The 15,046-nt window shown below is 39.5% G+C and overlaps 1 long non-coding RNA gene across 1 annotated transcript in view; it reads left to right on the top strand.

Moving 5' to 3' along the window:
* Positions 1–199: 199 nt before the first annotated feature.
* The window catches only part of LOC125787359 (uncharacterized), a 759,343-nt gene continuing 744,496 nt past the window's right edge, over positions 200–15,046 (top strand). The window contains exon 1 of the long non-coding RNA XR_007429270.1: positions 200–466. This is a non-coding gene — a long non-coding RNA (uncharacterized LOC125787359). The remainder of the gene's footprint in view (positions 467–15,046) is intronic.

The raw sequence follows: 15,046 nt of genomic DNA, 5'->3' as shown, positions 1-15,046 counted from the left end.
AGTGAATGCATCAAAGCAATCAAAGGTAAAGGAAGGATGAGGGACCGGGTATTGGACCGATCTGACCCCGCACTGTTGAACACACACACTTAATGCCTAGCAGTAAACAGATTCCGGTGATGATCCGGGATCAGCGGGTGAGAGTGTGTGTAAATGGCACGGCCGTGAACTCGTAAAGGTGTCTCTCGTTACAGCGCTGCATGTTTAATTACTACAGTACACAACACACTCCTCCAGCGCTACTCTAAACTCACAGCCCTCTGATCCAGGAAACAACAGCTGTCACACTGAGAGAGAGAGAGAGAGAGAGAGAGAGAGAGAAAGAGAGAAGAAAGAAGTAAAGCATGCAGATACACAAAGATATACTAATATACAGGGGTTGGACAATGAAACTGAAACACCTGGTTTTAGACCACAATAATTTATTGTGGTGACGGACAGTTCTGGTGGAAACAGGAGAGTTGAGGTGCACATTGAATTCTGCTGTGATTTGATCAGCCGTGATTTTATGTTTGTTTGGATACATTCCGGGTTAGCACCCGAACATCCCTTTCAGACAGCTTTCTCTTAAAGCGTCCACAGTTAATCCTGTTGGATGTGGTTGGTCCCTCTTGGTGGTATGCTGACATTACATTACATTACATTACATTTCATTTGGCAGACGCTTTTGTCCAAAGCGACTTACAATAATGAAGTACAAAAGTAATAAGAATTTAGATAACCCATTTTTAGATAGGGCTTAAAGGAGGTCGAAGGGAAATAAAGGGATAGAGAAGTGAAGGAGGGGAAGAAGGAAATGGGGTTAGAAGTAGTTAGTGTGTTAGAGGTGTTAGGAGAGTAGGTGCTCTTTGAAGAGTTCTGTCTTCAGGAGTCTCTTAAAGATAGCGAGAGATTCTCCTGATCTGGTAGTGGAAGGTAGTTTGTTCCACCATTGGGGAACTCTGTATGAGAACAGTCTGGATTGCTTTGTGTGAGTGTTTGGCAAAGCGAGGCGACGTTCATTGGAGGAGCGCAGCGGCCAGGAGGTAGCGTAAGCCTTCAGGAGTGAGTGCAGGTAGGAAGGAGCCTGTTCTGTCATCACCTTGTAGGCGATTGTAAGAGTTTTGAATTTGATGCGAGCATCAACTGGTAGCCAGTGGAGCTCAATGAGCAGCGGGGTGACATGTGCCCGTTTTGGTTGGTTGAAGACCAGACGTGCTGCTGCATTCTGGATCATCTGGAGTGGTTTTACTACGCAGGCCGGGAGGCCAGTTAGCAGGGCATTGCAGTAGTCGAGGCGTGAGATGACGACTGCTTGTACCAGGAGTACAAGGATACCGTGGCTCTTGATGCATCACAAAGACTTGCTGTCTTGGTCACAGATGCGCCAGCAAGACGTGCACCAACAATTTGTCCTCTTTTGAACCCTGGTATGTCTCCCATAATGTTGTGTGCATTGCAATATTTTTAGCAAAACTGTGCTCTTACTCTGCTAATTGAACCTTCACACTCTGCTCTTACTGGTGCAATAATGTGCAATTAATGAAGATTGATTTAGGCTTTTGACCAGGCTGTTCCAATTTAGCCATGAAATCTCCCACACTAAAATAATGCAAAGAAAACAAGTTCATATTCATAAAGTTTTAAGAGTTCAGAAATCAATATTTGGTGGATTTACCCTGGTGGTTTTTAATCACAGTTTTCATGCATCTTGGCATGTTCTCCTCCACCAGTCTTACACACTGTTTTTTACTGCTGGTGCGAACATTCAAGCAGTTCAGTTTGGTTTGATGGCTTGTGATCATCCATCTTCCTCTTGATTATATTCCAGAGGTTTTTAATTTGGTAAAATCAAAGAAACTCATCATTTTTAGTGTCTCTGGTGGTTGCTCAGTTGTTGGCAGCTGGTATCTGTTGTGTATGAAATGTGTTTGTATACTTATACCAATACTTATTGCATATTATTAAACTGCTACTAAATCAATGTCATTAAAGCTCAACGCGCTTGCAGGAGAACACTAACTACTAGTTCTGCTGAGTCAGCAGACAGACAGCATGCTGCACTTGATGATATCATGAGGTTCACTGATATATTATATATTGTGGCTCCACTTCGGCTTTTATTTGACATTTGTCCCTCCTTTCATAGCAGTGATGAGGGGAGGTGATGGATGGGACGGGGGTTCAGGTGGGTTTAGTGGCAGTTTGTAAAGCCTAAGGCCTTAAGGTTGAGTGATGCTAGCGCTAACTGTGGTCGACAGGCAGCCTGGGTAGTGTTGTACAGCCAGATTCATGTATATTTTGTGTGTTTGTATGTGTGTGTGTGTGTGTTTGGAAATGGCTTTGTAATAGTGCTGATATTGCTGCTGGGGAGGAAGTTTATTAGCCTGTTAGTGCTATAGCAAGTCTGTCTGCTCATAAAGCAAACAGCTACCCAGAGCAAACACACACACACACACACACACAGACGCAGCCTTGTGCTGATCGTTATCACCCTTTGGAGTGATGTGGGGAAAGAACGCCATCTAACGATGCAGAGAGAGCAAGACCAAGTGTGCTCTATCCGGGCTCCGATAGCTGATGGCAAGCTGCATGAGCTGGATTCAAACCGGCGATCACTCGATCCTAGTGGCAGCCCTTAGCCCACAGTATTTCATAATAATGCTTTACAACTCATAATTATGACTTATTATCACATAATTATGACTTAATACCAGACAATTATGACTTACTTTCTCATAATTATGACTTAGTATCTTATAATAATGATTTACTATCTCATAATAATGATTTACTTCCTCATAATTATGACTTACCATCTCATAATTATGACTTAGTGTTTCATAATTGTGGCTTACCATCTTAAAATTACGACTTACTATCTCATAATTATAACTTACCATCTCAAAATTATGACTTACCATCTCATAATTATGATTTACTATCACATAATTATGACTCACTATCTCATAATTAAGACTTAGTATCTCATAATTATGACCTAATTTCTCATAATTAGGACTTACCATCTCAAAATTGACTTACTGTCTCAAAATGATGATTTACTGTCACATAATTATGACTTAGTAACACATAACTATGACCTAGTATCTTATAATTAGCATTTCATTATTATGACTTAGTATCTCATAATTGTGATTTACTATCTCATAACTATGACTTACTATTACAGTTACAACTTACTATCTCATAATTATGACTTACCATCTCAAAATTATGGCTTACTATCTCATAACTATGACTTACTATTACAGTTACAACTTACCATCTCATAATTATGACTTACCGTCTCAAAATTATGACCATCTCATAATTATGATTTACTGTCGCATAATTATGACTTAGTATCTCATAATTATGAATTAGTATCTCATAATTATGACTTAGCGAAGGTACTTTATTTTTTTCAAGTGGTGGAAATGGGCTTCCATACAAATTATATACAATATCCGGGAAATAAGAAAGAGAGAGAACGTAGGCGCTACCAGGTATTTCTTTAGTAGTCCTGATATAAAATAGCTTGGTGAGTGATTATGAATTTTCTTATTATTATGAGCTATTAGCTATTATGTTGAAAAACATCAGTAATACTCGTCTCAGAGTCTGTGTGTTCTATATTTTTCCAATTGTACACACACACACAGGAATTGCAGGACTCCTATTACGACTTCATTTCCTGTGTCTGTCTGGGTGGAAAAAGAGAGAAATAACAAAAAGCACAACTGGAGTCATTGGATCTTAAGGACATAGATGGTGGTCCCAGTAAGAGGGCCCAAAATGGGACTTAAGTGCAGAAAGGATCAATAATCCCTGCGTAACGTTAGCTTCTGCCCTTTTCTACCAAAGTCAATACTAAGAGCAGTGTTTGTTTGCGTGTGTGAGTGTGTGTGTGTGTGTGTGTTCAGGTAATGGCCCCAGACAATAGCATCTTCTGCAGTGTATCGTGACATTTCAGTGCTGTTATGGGCAGCACCTGTGTGTGTGAAAATATGTCACAGGTATTTTTCTGGAAGGTTCTTCCCTCTGCAGCAGATCTGGGGTGTGCTCTTGTTACACTGTGAAGAAGTTCGAGGCTAAGGCCGTATTTTTAACTCGTGGCAATGCTCTTTGCTATCTTACATCCATTAGCAGTCTATTTTCACACCTTGCGCTGTTAAAATAGCGTCAGAGTTTAGGAATAAATCTACACTGATGTGTAGTGAGAGGTGGTCTGGAAGTGAGGTGTGTTCAGGTACATTTTCGGCATGTTGCTACAGTATTTTGGTGTAGGAAAACACAAGTGCGCCACTGACTGATTAAAACCCTGACAACAGTCAATAATCAGAGTCCATTCCTATAGGTTTGCTGCATACACCCCACATGCAAACCCAACTTGTAATTTAACTATAAACAGAATAAAGGATAAAATAACATTGCTATTCCCATAAATAAGCTGCTGGCAAACCAGGTCAATATCCTCTGCTGAGATGCGCAAAAGCGCTGCACTGTTAAGATACTAACACGCCAAAGTTAAAGCTCACATTTCACATTACGACCAAAACACTCTCATAATTAATTATAAGAATCAGTTTATGCCTTTTTGCGCATTTTTAGCCACACAAGGCGTATTTTTTGTGCTCAAATGATACCGAAGACACATCCTAGACACGCCCTAAATCCAGCTGTGCGATGCACAATTGACCGATGCGCTATATATAGATCACTAAAGTAGGGGCCCTATTGGATGTTTTTTGTAAGCCAACACTTTGTCACTATCATACTGTCAATGCTATTACTGTCATACTACTTAACTTTAGTAGTATAATTGGCCTCAGAATTGAACCCTGTGGGACTCAGTTTGGGACACAGCCTGTTCACTCACTCACTCACTCACTCATGTTTAGCAGGCTTAAAGCAACGGGACATCATTAGCACTCGATTAGATTTTGGTGCATTCCATCAGTGATACTGCGTGTCCTTGTTTTTAAATCTAAATCCCACTTGTAGAAAATCCTAAATTCTGTTTTATGTGTATAAATTAAGAATTGTCCATCATGTTTTCAAATATAGAACCCAGGCTTGCCTACTTATTTCTTAGTCTCAGACCACCTTCATTGAGCTTACAGCCAGAAGTAAAGTGAATTATTAGTAAAGAATTTTAAAGTTAGAAATTATAACAGTATAGTAAAGTGTTTAGAAAGTAAAATTCAAGCCAGAATTGTCTTCCATATTGTCAAAGTCTCAGTCTACCTTCATTGAGCTTATAAACAGAAGTAAAGTGGATTTGTCATCTAGACACCTTATTTGTCCAGTAAGTTTAACAATACAGTCTTTTATCAGTAAAAGAACAGCCAAAGCTGTCAATTTGTCACCGATATTTTGTTATAGGCTGTAAGCCCCTCCCCCTAACCACTGCCGCAGCACACTCTCTATCCATCCATCCATTTTATCCTCTCCTTACTCAGGATTTATGCTGGATCTAGAGCCTACCTGGATCTCGATGACTGGGCTATGGAGAACACTGTGACTTCTAAAGGCTCATTTATGATCAGCGTTAAATACAGATCTGTAAAAGATACAGACAGAGCTCAAATTAATGCACATTCTCTGAACGCTTACAGGTACAAATGGAACAGTTCCTAACTATATTATAGCAGAAAACTTTTAGATTTTTTTTTTTTTAAGTTTCGAGCATCTGTTGTATGTTCCAATAAAGAAATACCAGTATTTGACGCCATGCAATATGTTTGTCATTGCTGAATAGGACTCACTATATGCGCAAAAACAAATAAAATGATGATATGATTGATGAAAGTGGCAATACATGTGAAAATGTCAAAATGTTGAGGGTCAAGATATATACCAGTATACAGCAGCAACGAAGAGTAAACATACCATAAACAAGATTGAATCCAGTGGTCATACACGAGCAGGAGATACAGTATCAGAGGGTAGGCAAAAAGCAAAGACGAAAAAACTAAATAAGGTCATACAAGAGTGGGTAACACAGGTAATAAGATAAATGCAGTGTATATGGAAAAAACAACAATACTTAGCAAGGTTTGTGTGGCGTGAGGGGGTATTTTAAATGGGTGTGGACAGGTGAATTCAATATTCTGGTGATTTACTTTCTACAAGTGCCATGCACAGTGACTTATGATCGTGTGAGGGAGTGACGTCAGTGTGTGGTGCATTCTGGGTAACGTAATCCAGAGGCTGGAGATCATAGCTGGAGACTTCTAAAGGCTCATTTATGATCAGCGTTAAATACAGATCTGTAAAAGAGACAGACAGAGCCTTCTGCCTGTACTCTGCATTTATTCAACTCAAATTAATGCACATTCTCTGAACGCTTACAGATACAAAACACCAGTATTTGATGCCATGCAATATGTTTGTCATGGCTGAATAGGACTCAGATATGCAAAAAAACAAATAGGATGATGATAAGATTGATGAAAGTGGCAATACAGGTCAAAATGTCAAAATGTTGAGGGTGAACACGAGTATACAAAAAAACACAAAAAAGACAAAAAAATGAGGTCATACAAGAGAGGGTACACAGGTAATAAGATCAATGCAGTGTATATGGAAAAACCAACAATACTTAGCAAGGTTTGCGTGGCATAAGTGTGTATTTATATGGGTGTGGACAGGTGAATTCAATACTCTGGTGATTTACTTTACTACAGGTGCCATGCCCAGTGACTTATGATCGTGGGAGGGAGTGATGTCAGTGTGTGGTGCATTCTAGGTAACGTAGTCCAGAGGCTGGAGATCGCAGATCGGAGGAGATACACGATCACAATATGTAACGATATATTGTCCCACCCCTAATGTATGCATCTTCTGCTCCATCTTTGCATTGTCTAGTCTGCAGGCATCCTAAATGAGCCTTAAAGCTGAGCAGCTGCATGACGCAACTGACAGTACGAGTGCGTGTGAATATTGAAAAGATTCGTTTTGCAAGCAGATTCTGTCCAAAACCCTGTAATCTCCAAAACAACAACTTTCACTGCCAAGCGAAAGAAAAGAAACAAAGGCAGAGAAAAGAAACGCCCCTTTACGCCGCTTCTTCTTTATCATCAGGGAACTTCAAAGTGTTTGGAGCTGATCTCCTGCTTCCAAAGCTGAGGAACGCTCAGAAGACACAAAGTGACTGTCAGCTGTGGAGGAGAAAAAAAAAAGAATCAAAAGAAATCAAAACTGTCAAATAAAGCAGTTACTGAGTGTTCTTAGGGGAGCTAGATATGAATCTGTGTGTGTAAGTGTGTGTGTATAGGTGTGTGTCTGTGTGTGTGTGTGTATATGTGAATGTGTGTGTTACCAGACCAAACTAAAATCTGGAAAAATATTAACTGACTGAGATGATCAATCAAACAGAGGGCCAGCACAAATATGAAATATTCAGCCACAGACACACACACACACACACACACACACACACACACACACACACAGGAATCAGATTTGTCTCCAGTGTAGGAGTGAAATACCTCACTTATCATTCAGAATAGAGAGAAAAAGAGAGATAGAAGGAACTTGGATTGATTTAATTAGGAAAGACTAAAAAGAGAGAGAGAGAGAAAAAGAAAATAAGACAGAAAGCATAAAGATTAAGTCATTAAGGACTAAAAAGAAGAGTGAGAAGGAAAAAAGAGAGAGAAAGAGTGTAAGAGAGAGTAGAAAAATATAGAGGGTTAAACATGAAGGACTAAAAAAGAGAGAGAGGAAGGACAAATGTGACAAAAAGACCAAAAAGAAATAGAAAAGAAGTGATTTAGAAATGAAAAAAAGAGAGAGAAACAGCAGGAAGTTTTGATTTAGGATTTAGTTATGAAGGACTAAAAAGAGAGAGAGTAAAAAAGACGGAAAAAAATGGAGAGGTAGTAACCAAGACAGAAAGAGCATGAAAATAGAAAGATTTAGTCATGAAGGACTGAGGAGAAGAGAGTGAGAAGAAAAAAGAGAGAAAGAAAGAAAGAAAGAAAGAAAGAAAAAGAGAGAGTAGGAAAGTATGGAGGTTTAGATATGAAGCACTAAGAAAGATAGAGTGATCAAGAAAAAAAAGGGAGGACAAAAAGTAACAAAAAGACTAAAACGAGATAGAAAAGAAGTGATTTAGAAATTAAAGGAGAGAGAGTGAGAGAAAAACAGCAGGATGTTAGATAGATTTAGTTAAGAATGACTAAAGTTAGAGAGAGAGAGAGAGAGAGAGAGAGAGAGATAGATTTAGAGGTAAAGAGAGAGAGTAAGAAAAAGTGTGAGAAAGTAGCAAGGAAGTATGAGCGAGAGAGAGATTGAGTGACAAGGAATGATGGGCACATTTGCATAAACACTGACGCACTCACACCAGCATGAAAACAGCCCTGCGTTTACCTGGATGCACACTCTGTGAGAATCCCCCCCCCCCCCCCCCCCCACACACACACACACACACGCGCACACACACACACACAGACAGATTCAGATTGCATGTAGATGCAGGAAAGGCAATGGACTGGAAGCCAGATAAAACCCCCCAGAGGCTCGTACCCCCGTCATACTTCAGTACTGCGCTTTTTTACAGACATCGATTCTGCCTTTAAAGCGACAGTTCAGCAACGACACCACCAAAACATCTTCATACAGTTTACCCCTTTACCCCAAATATAGCTGAGCTCACGCTGTGGGTATTACACACCATATACACCAATTATATATATATATATATATATAAAGTGCACTTAAAATGCTTTCATTTTCACAAAAATCATCAGAGCGCCTTTTAATCTGGTGCACTTTATGTATGAATTTTATCAGTCAGGTATTAAGGAGCAGTAAAGCCACTCAGCTGAAGTACAGAGTTATACAGGAGTTTCAGTGAAGTTTCTCCAGCACTAAGGTTGGAGCAGTAGCGGGTAATGCTAATGCTGGAGCAGCATTAGCATTACCCGCTAACCGTGCTAAGCGCTAGCTTTTTTGGCGTTCAGAGGTGAGTATATCGGACAGTAGCCTGGTATACCAGAACAATCAGGGTTCCTCAGTGTAGGGCTGTTTGGTGGCATTAGCTATTAACTGTAGTTGGCACTTGCAGTTAGCTGCTAATGCTAATACTGCTGCACCCAGCCTTAGCGAAAATCTGGAAATCTAAGCCACCTGTATAAACAGAATAAACGGAAATGCTTTACTCACCCAAATAAACAGTTTTCAGGAGAGAACTCTGTATAGATTAACATCCAGCGCTCGTTTGACTTACAGTTACAGACTTAACTAAGCTTAGCTTAACAGGTTTCGCCATCCAGCAGAATAGAAGGAAAACATGGCAACACTCCTGTTTCTTACTAGTGTCACATAATGCGCCTTGAAAAAAATAATCCAGTGCAAAAAATAAGGTACCAATTAGCATTAGCATAACTTTTTAATAGGTTTGTTTTTATGGTTTCTGGGAGGTCATGATCGTGACCAGTGGCGTCTGGCTAGAAATTTTCATGTGAACAGAAAGGGAACATCCACATACAATGCAGAAGCCCCAAAACACATATCCCACAGGTCAGTCCAGCATTATTTAGCTTACATGGGATGTGGCAAAAGTCATGGAACACAGCGGCGTGTCAGCATACAGTATATGGATAATAGTGTGTTACATAACCTCTTTTTAAACAGCAGGTAAAATTGTTAAAATCCCATCTTTTTTAGGTGTTTTCACACCTGTAGTTTGTTTCTCCGAGCCAAATCAGGTGACTAGTTTGTTTACTTGATGTGTGGTGTGGATATCTATGCTTAGCATGGAGCAGCAGCAGAGATGACATTAGTTAATAGCTATGGTGATAATAAGGTTAATAAATCAAGTTAAACTGCACCTGAACAGCTGTTTTTCTCAAACATAAGGAGTATATTTGATAGTTGGGTTTGGTTGAGGTCAGATCACGTTCTTACCATTAAACAGAACTGCTCTGGTGTTTGTTTAGTACCAGACCAAGTCTCTGTGCGGTTGTTTTGGTCCACACCTAAGTGCGATTATTGTTTTCAAAAATGAAAAATAAAAACTGAACCAGAGTCCATTTTAAACAGACTAAAAAGTGCTGGTGTAAAAAAAAACACCATTCATCATATGTGATAAAGACATAAGAAAATATCCACTGAATCTGAGATTTCCAATTCTGATTATGGCCACTTTTATATTTGGTACTGAAATCAAATATACTGTATATCTAATATGTCACAATGGGACAGCCAGATTGGAATTAATTGCTAATTGGTGTACATTAACTTCCCTTCATTGCTAGCTGTGTAGCTCTGAAGTAAAACTACAAAAGCAAAAAAAAACCTCAGTCATTGAATCTGTACTGGATTGACCACACTGAAGGTAAGCAATAAAATGTGAGGATTTGATTTTTGGATGTTTGGCTGAACTATCGCTTTAAAGCCTCCTCTGGATGGTGGGAAGCCTTGGTTTGATTTTGGAGCCGTTTTGATGGAGATAGAGTCGTTTTTCTGCCCTGTTTGCTTCATGGAATAGTGTAATAAAGATCCAGGCTGGTCCTGCCAGGCCAGCGTAGAGGGAGTGTGTGTGTGTGATGTGTGTCTGTGTGTGCATGCGGGCATTCCAGAGATGTGACTGGAAGGAGCTGTGGGAGGTTAATGGCTTTTTGGCACGTCACTCCTCAGGTATAGCCACAGAGCCACACACACACACACACACAAACACACACACATATGCCCACCTGGAGATTGGGCAGGAGCAGCAGTGAGGAAGCTGATATTACAGTGATATTAAGAGTTTGCATGAATGAACTGTATGTATTTACATCTAAACACACACACACACACACACACACACACAATATATATGGAACCATTACAGTGCCCATATCTTACACTTCATTTCATTTGTTCACATACACATCCCACATCCATTCCTGCGGTTCAGGCATGCAACACATTCCAAAAAAAAGTTGTAACAGGGGCAATTTAGGGCTATTTGTGAGGTAAAAAGAACCTAAACAATAATGTGGTTTCAAGCAGGTAATGTGAACAGGTGATTTGGTACAAAAATAGTATCCACAAAAGGCACAAGAGGTGGGTGGAGGATCTAAAGCGCTGCCACTATTACTATGATCGGGCGATTGAGATTGCTGATTGTTCTAATTCCAGTCATGCAGCTTGCCATCAGCTGCCGGAGCCCTGAGAGAGCGCAATTGTCCTGTCCTTGCTCTCTCTGGGTGGGTAGATTGTGCTCTTTCCCCTCATCACTTCTAGGGTGATGTCACTCAGAACAAGGCTGCGTCTGTGAGCTGATGTATCGGAACCGAGTCTTTGCGCTGTCCTCCAGGAGCACTGTGTTGATAGTCAGTGGTGGAGGAGGCATGTGCTAGTCTTCAACCTCCTTGTGGGCTAGATAGTTGAAAACATTAATTGGTTTCAGCCAATCAGAGCAAAGCTCATTAACATACATCAGGAAAGAGAGAGTTGAATGTACTGTTTCATGTCTCTGTGTGTGTCTGTTTCTGTAAAATGGATTTCCTATTGGAGCTGATTATCGAAGTGCATGTCAATGAGGTGTGTTTGACTGACTTTGTGTGTGTGTGTGTGTGTGTGTGTGTGTGTGTGTGTGTGTGTGTGTGTGTGCGCAAGAGTGTGTGTGTGTGTGTGTGTGTGATTAAGGTCAAGCCAGGTGCAAATCAAAACAATCTCCAGACGGCTCCACTCCTCATGATGAACTCAGCCGTGCCCCAGTGTCTGAAGAGCCCTTACACTAATACCCCATATAAATAACACAGAGCGAGAGAGATAGACACACACCTGAGAATATCTCTCTCTCTCTCTCTCTCTCTCTCTCTCACACTTTTTTTCTTTCTCACTCTTTCTATCTTTCTGTCTGCCTATTCATATTTCTTTCCATGTCTATTTCTCTACCTTGTTTTCCCTCTTCCTTCTTTCTCTCACTGCTCTCTCTCTCTCTTTACATTCTCTTGCTTTTTCTTTTCTTTTTCTTGCTTTCTGTTCTCTGCTTAGTTTTTTTTGTTCTCCTTTTTCTCCCTCTTTCTCTTTCACTCTTCCTTATTTTCTCCCCATTTCTCTATCTCTGTTATTTCCCTTTCTACCTTTGCATTGATTTCTGTCCTCTTTTTTCTCTTACTCTTTCTCTTTTTCTTTTGATCTTTTTGTCTCACCTGTCTGCCCTTTCTCTTCTTCATTGTTCTTTCTTTCTGTTGTTATGTTTCTCTATTCCTTCTCTCTCATTCTGTTGTTTTTTCTTTCATGTTGTCTTCTCTTTATCAATCTTTCTCTTTTTTTTACTCCATTTCTCTTTCACTCTTGTTTCTCCTAATTTCTCTCTTTTGTCTCTTTTGTGACACATTCTCCTTCTTGCTCTCTCTTTTTTTCCCTGCATTCTCTTCTTCCTTTTTCCTTTTCTTATCTTTGTCCCTATCTTTCATACCCTCCCTCATTATCTTTTATTTCTCCCTCTCTTTCTCATTTTCTTGTCGTTCTCCCCATTTCTCTATCTTTGTTTGTTCCCTTCCTGTTCTATTTATTTCTATTTTCACTCTTGTCTTTCTCTCACTTTCTCTCTGTTATCTCTTGTTCTCTTTCTTACTTCATCTGCTCTTTCTCTTCTTCATACGGTTTCTTTCTTTCTCTTTCTGTATTCCTTCTCCCTCATTATATTGTTTTTCTTCAGCATTGTCTACTCTTCATCAATCCTTTTCTTCTTTCTTCTTTTCTCTTTTACTACTGTCCCATTCTTTTCTTTTTCCACTCCTTTTTCTCTCTTGTAACACATTCTCATTTTTCTTCTTTCTCTTTCCCCTGCATCTCGTGTCTTTCTCTTTGCCACATTCTCTTCACTTTCACCATCTTTTTCCTCTTTTACTCCCTCCCTTGTACTTTTCTCATGCTTCATTTCATTGTATTTTACTCATTCCCTTCCCTTGTTCTCTCTTTTTTCCTCTTTTCACCATTTCTTGCTCTTTCATTCTCTTTCACGGTTTTCTCTTTATCACTGTCTTCTACGTTTATTTTTCTCCCTCCTCTCTCTTCTCTCCATCTTTAGTTTTATCTTTGCCTGCATTTGTGTTCCTAGTTTCTCTTAAGCCCTCTTGCTGCATTATCCTTCTCTCTCTCCCTGTCTCTCTCTCTCTGCCTCTCTCTCTCTCTCTAGAACAGAGATGTGACGTGTGGAGCTAAAATAATAGTTGTTGAATGAAGGAGGAAGAGTAGTTGACGTCACACCAGTGTGTGTGTGTGTGTGTGTATGAGAGATAGATAGATAGAGAAATAGAGATAGAAAGAGAGAGATAGAGAGAGAGATAGATAGAGTATTGCTGTGCTTTAATGAATGTGTCGGAGCACAAAGGTGATAAAAATGCACACCGTGCACCTGCCTGTGTAAAGAGAATGGGGAATGTGTTACAGCACTGTAGCAGCGCATTCCTAATCACACACACACACACACACACACACACACATATACTGACAGTATCTATCTATCTATCTATCTATCTATCTATCTATCTATCTATCTATCTATCTATCTATCTATCTATCTATCTATCTATCTATCTATCTATCTATCAGGATGCACCTCACACTTGAGTACTAATAGGATACTGATTATAGTCATTGACAAAAAAGAACCCACCCACTCAGTATTCATACACTACCCTATATAAAGTTTTTGGTTAGTGGTTTACTTCAGGTCATGAATCAGTTGATTTTGCTATTTATAGGTTTATATTTTAGTAAAATAAATGTTTTTGTTTTATTCTATAAACTACGGACAACATTTTTCCCAAATTCCAAATAAATATATTGTCATTTTGAGCATTTATTTGCAGAAAATGGGAAACGAAAACGAAAAAGATGCAGAGCTTTTAGTTTAGATGCGTCTTGGCATGTTCTCCTCCACCAGTCTTACACACTGCTTTTGGATAACTTTATGCCTGCACTCCTGGTGCAAAAAATCAAGCAGTTCAGCTTGGTTTGATGGCTTGTGATCATCCATCTTCCTCTTGATTATATTCCAGAGGTTTTCAATTTGGTATTTTTTTTTCCAGAGCTATAGTATATAGTATATAGTATATAGTATAGAAGGTTATTCCTATAGGTGATTACAGAGTTCGGCTGATGTAGTGTTAGGAATCTGCCCCGAGGACTCTTGTTGGTGTAGCGCAGCATTCAGTCACCCAGACCGGGAATTGAACCCTAGTCTCCCATATGATGCATATGATGTGGTAGCTCACTAGCAGGGGGTGGTGTTATCCACTGCGCCACCAATATAATCACTAATACAACCACTATTACTAATACAGTGGTATTTTTGAGAGAGAGTTTATTCTTTTGTTGGAGTAACTGTCTCTACTGTCCAGAGAAGGCTTTCTACTAGATTTTTTTTTGGAACTTTGCAGTGAGGATTTGATTGCAAACGACCACAAGAGGTCGCATTAGTGAGGTCAGAATGTTGGAGGATCTACACCCCACCTTACTATCATCAACTCACAACTTATCCCAAAAGTATTAGATGCTTAATTTTCAGATTTGGATATTTGTCTCGCTTTCTTTCTTTCTTTCTTTCTTTCTTTCTTTCTTTCTTTCTTTCTTTCTCTCTCTCTCTCTCTCTCTCTCTCCCTTTCTCTCTTTCTGTATAACTTGTATCGACAACATTCAGCCACAAGGAGGCAGAAGTGAGCAGGAGGTCTGGCTGTGCAGTCAGTGTGTGTAGTGTATCAGTCAGACTGAATCAGTGGATTACACTGAAACTGTAATATGTAATAATAAGGTAGTGATTATTAAATTACATGAATGAAGTTTAATTAGGATCCAGATCTGCAGGATTTCGTAATCCTGAGTGTGACATAATCGGATTACTGTGGGATTACTGCAGGATTACCTTCCTCTCTGATTTTTTTCTCAGGTTTATTATGAAGCTGATGGATGTTTTGGTTTCTAAAGGTTTTTCTTAATACAGTTTTACACCTGAATTAACCACTTAAAGGCTGGATTTTAGTAGAAGAATGTTAAATACGTACTGTTACATAGTTACAAGGTGTTTAAGGCTACATTCACATGACTCAAATCAGAT

The sequence above is a fragment of the Astyanax mexicanus genome, chromosome 24, assembly GCF_023375975.1.
Source record: "Astyanax mexicanus isolate ESR-SI-001 chromosome 24, AstMex3_surface, whole genome shotgun sequence".
NCBI classification, from domain to species: Eukaryota; Metazoa; Chordata; class Actinopteri; order Characiformes; family Acestrorhamphidae; genus Astyanax; species Astyanax mexicanus.
The sequence above is the reverse complement of the archived record's forward strand: the minus strand, read 5'-3'. Positions and strand labels throughout refer to the sequence as shown.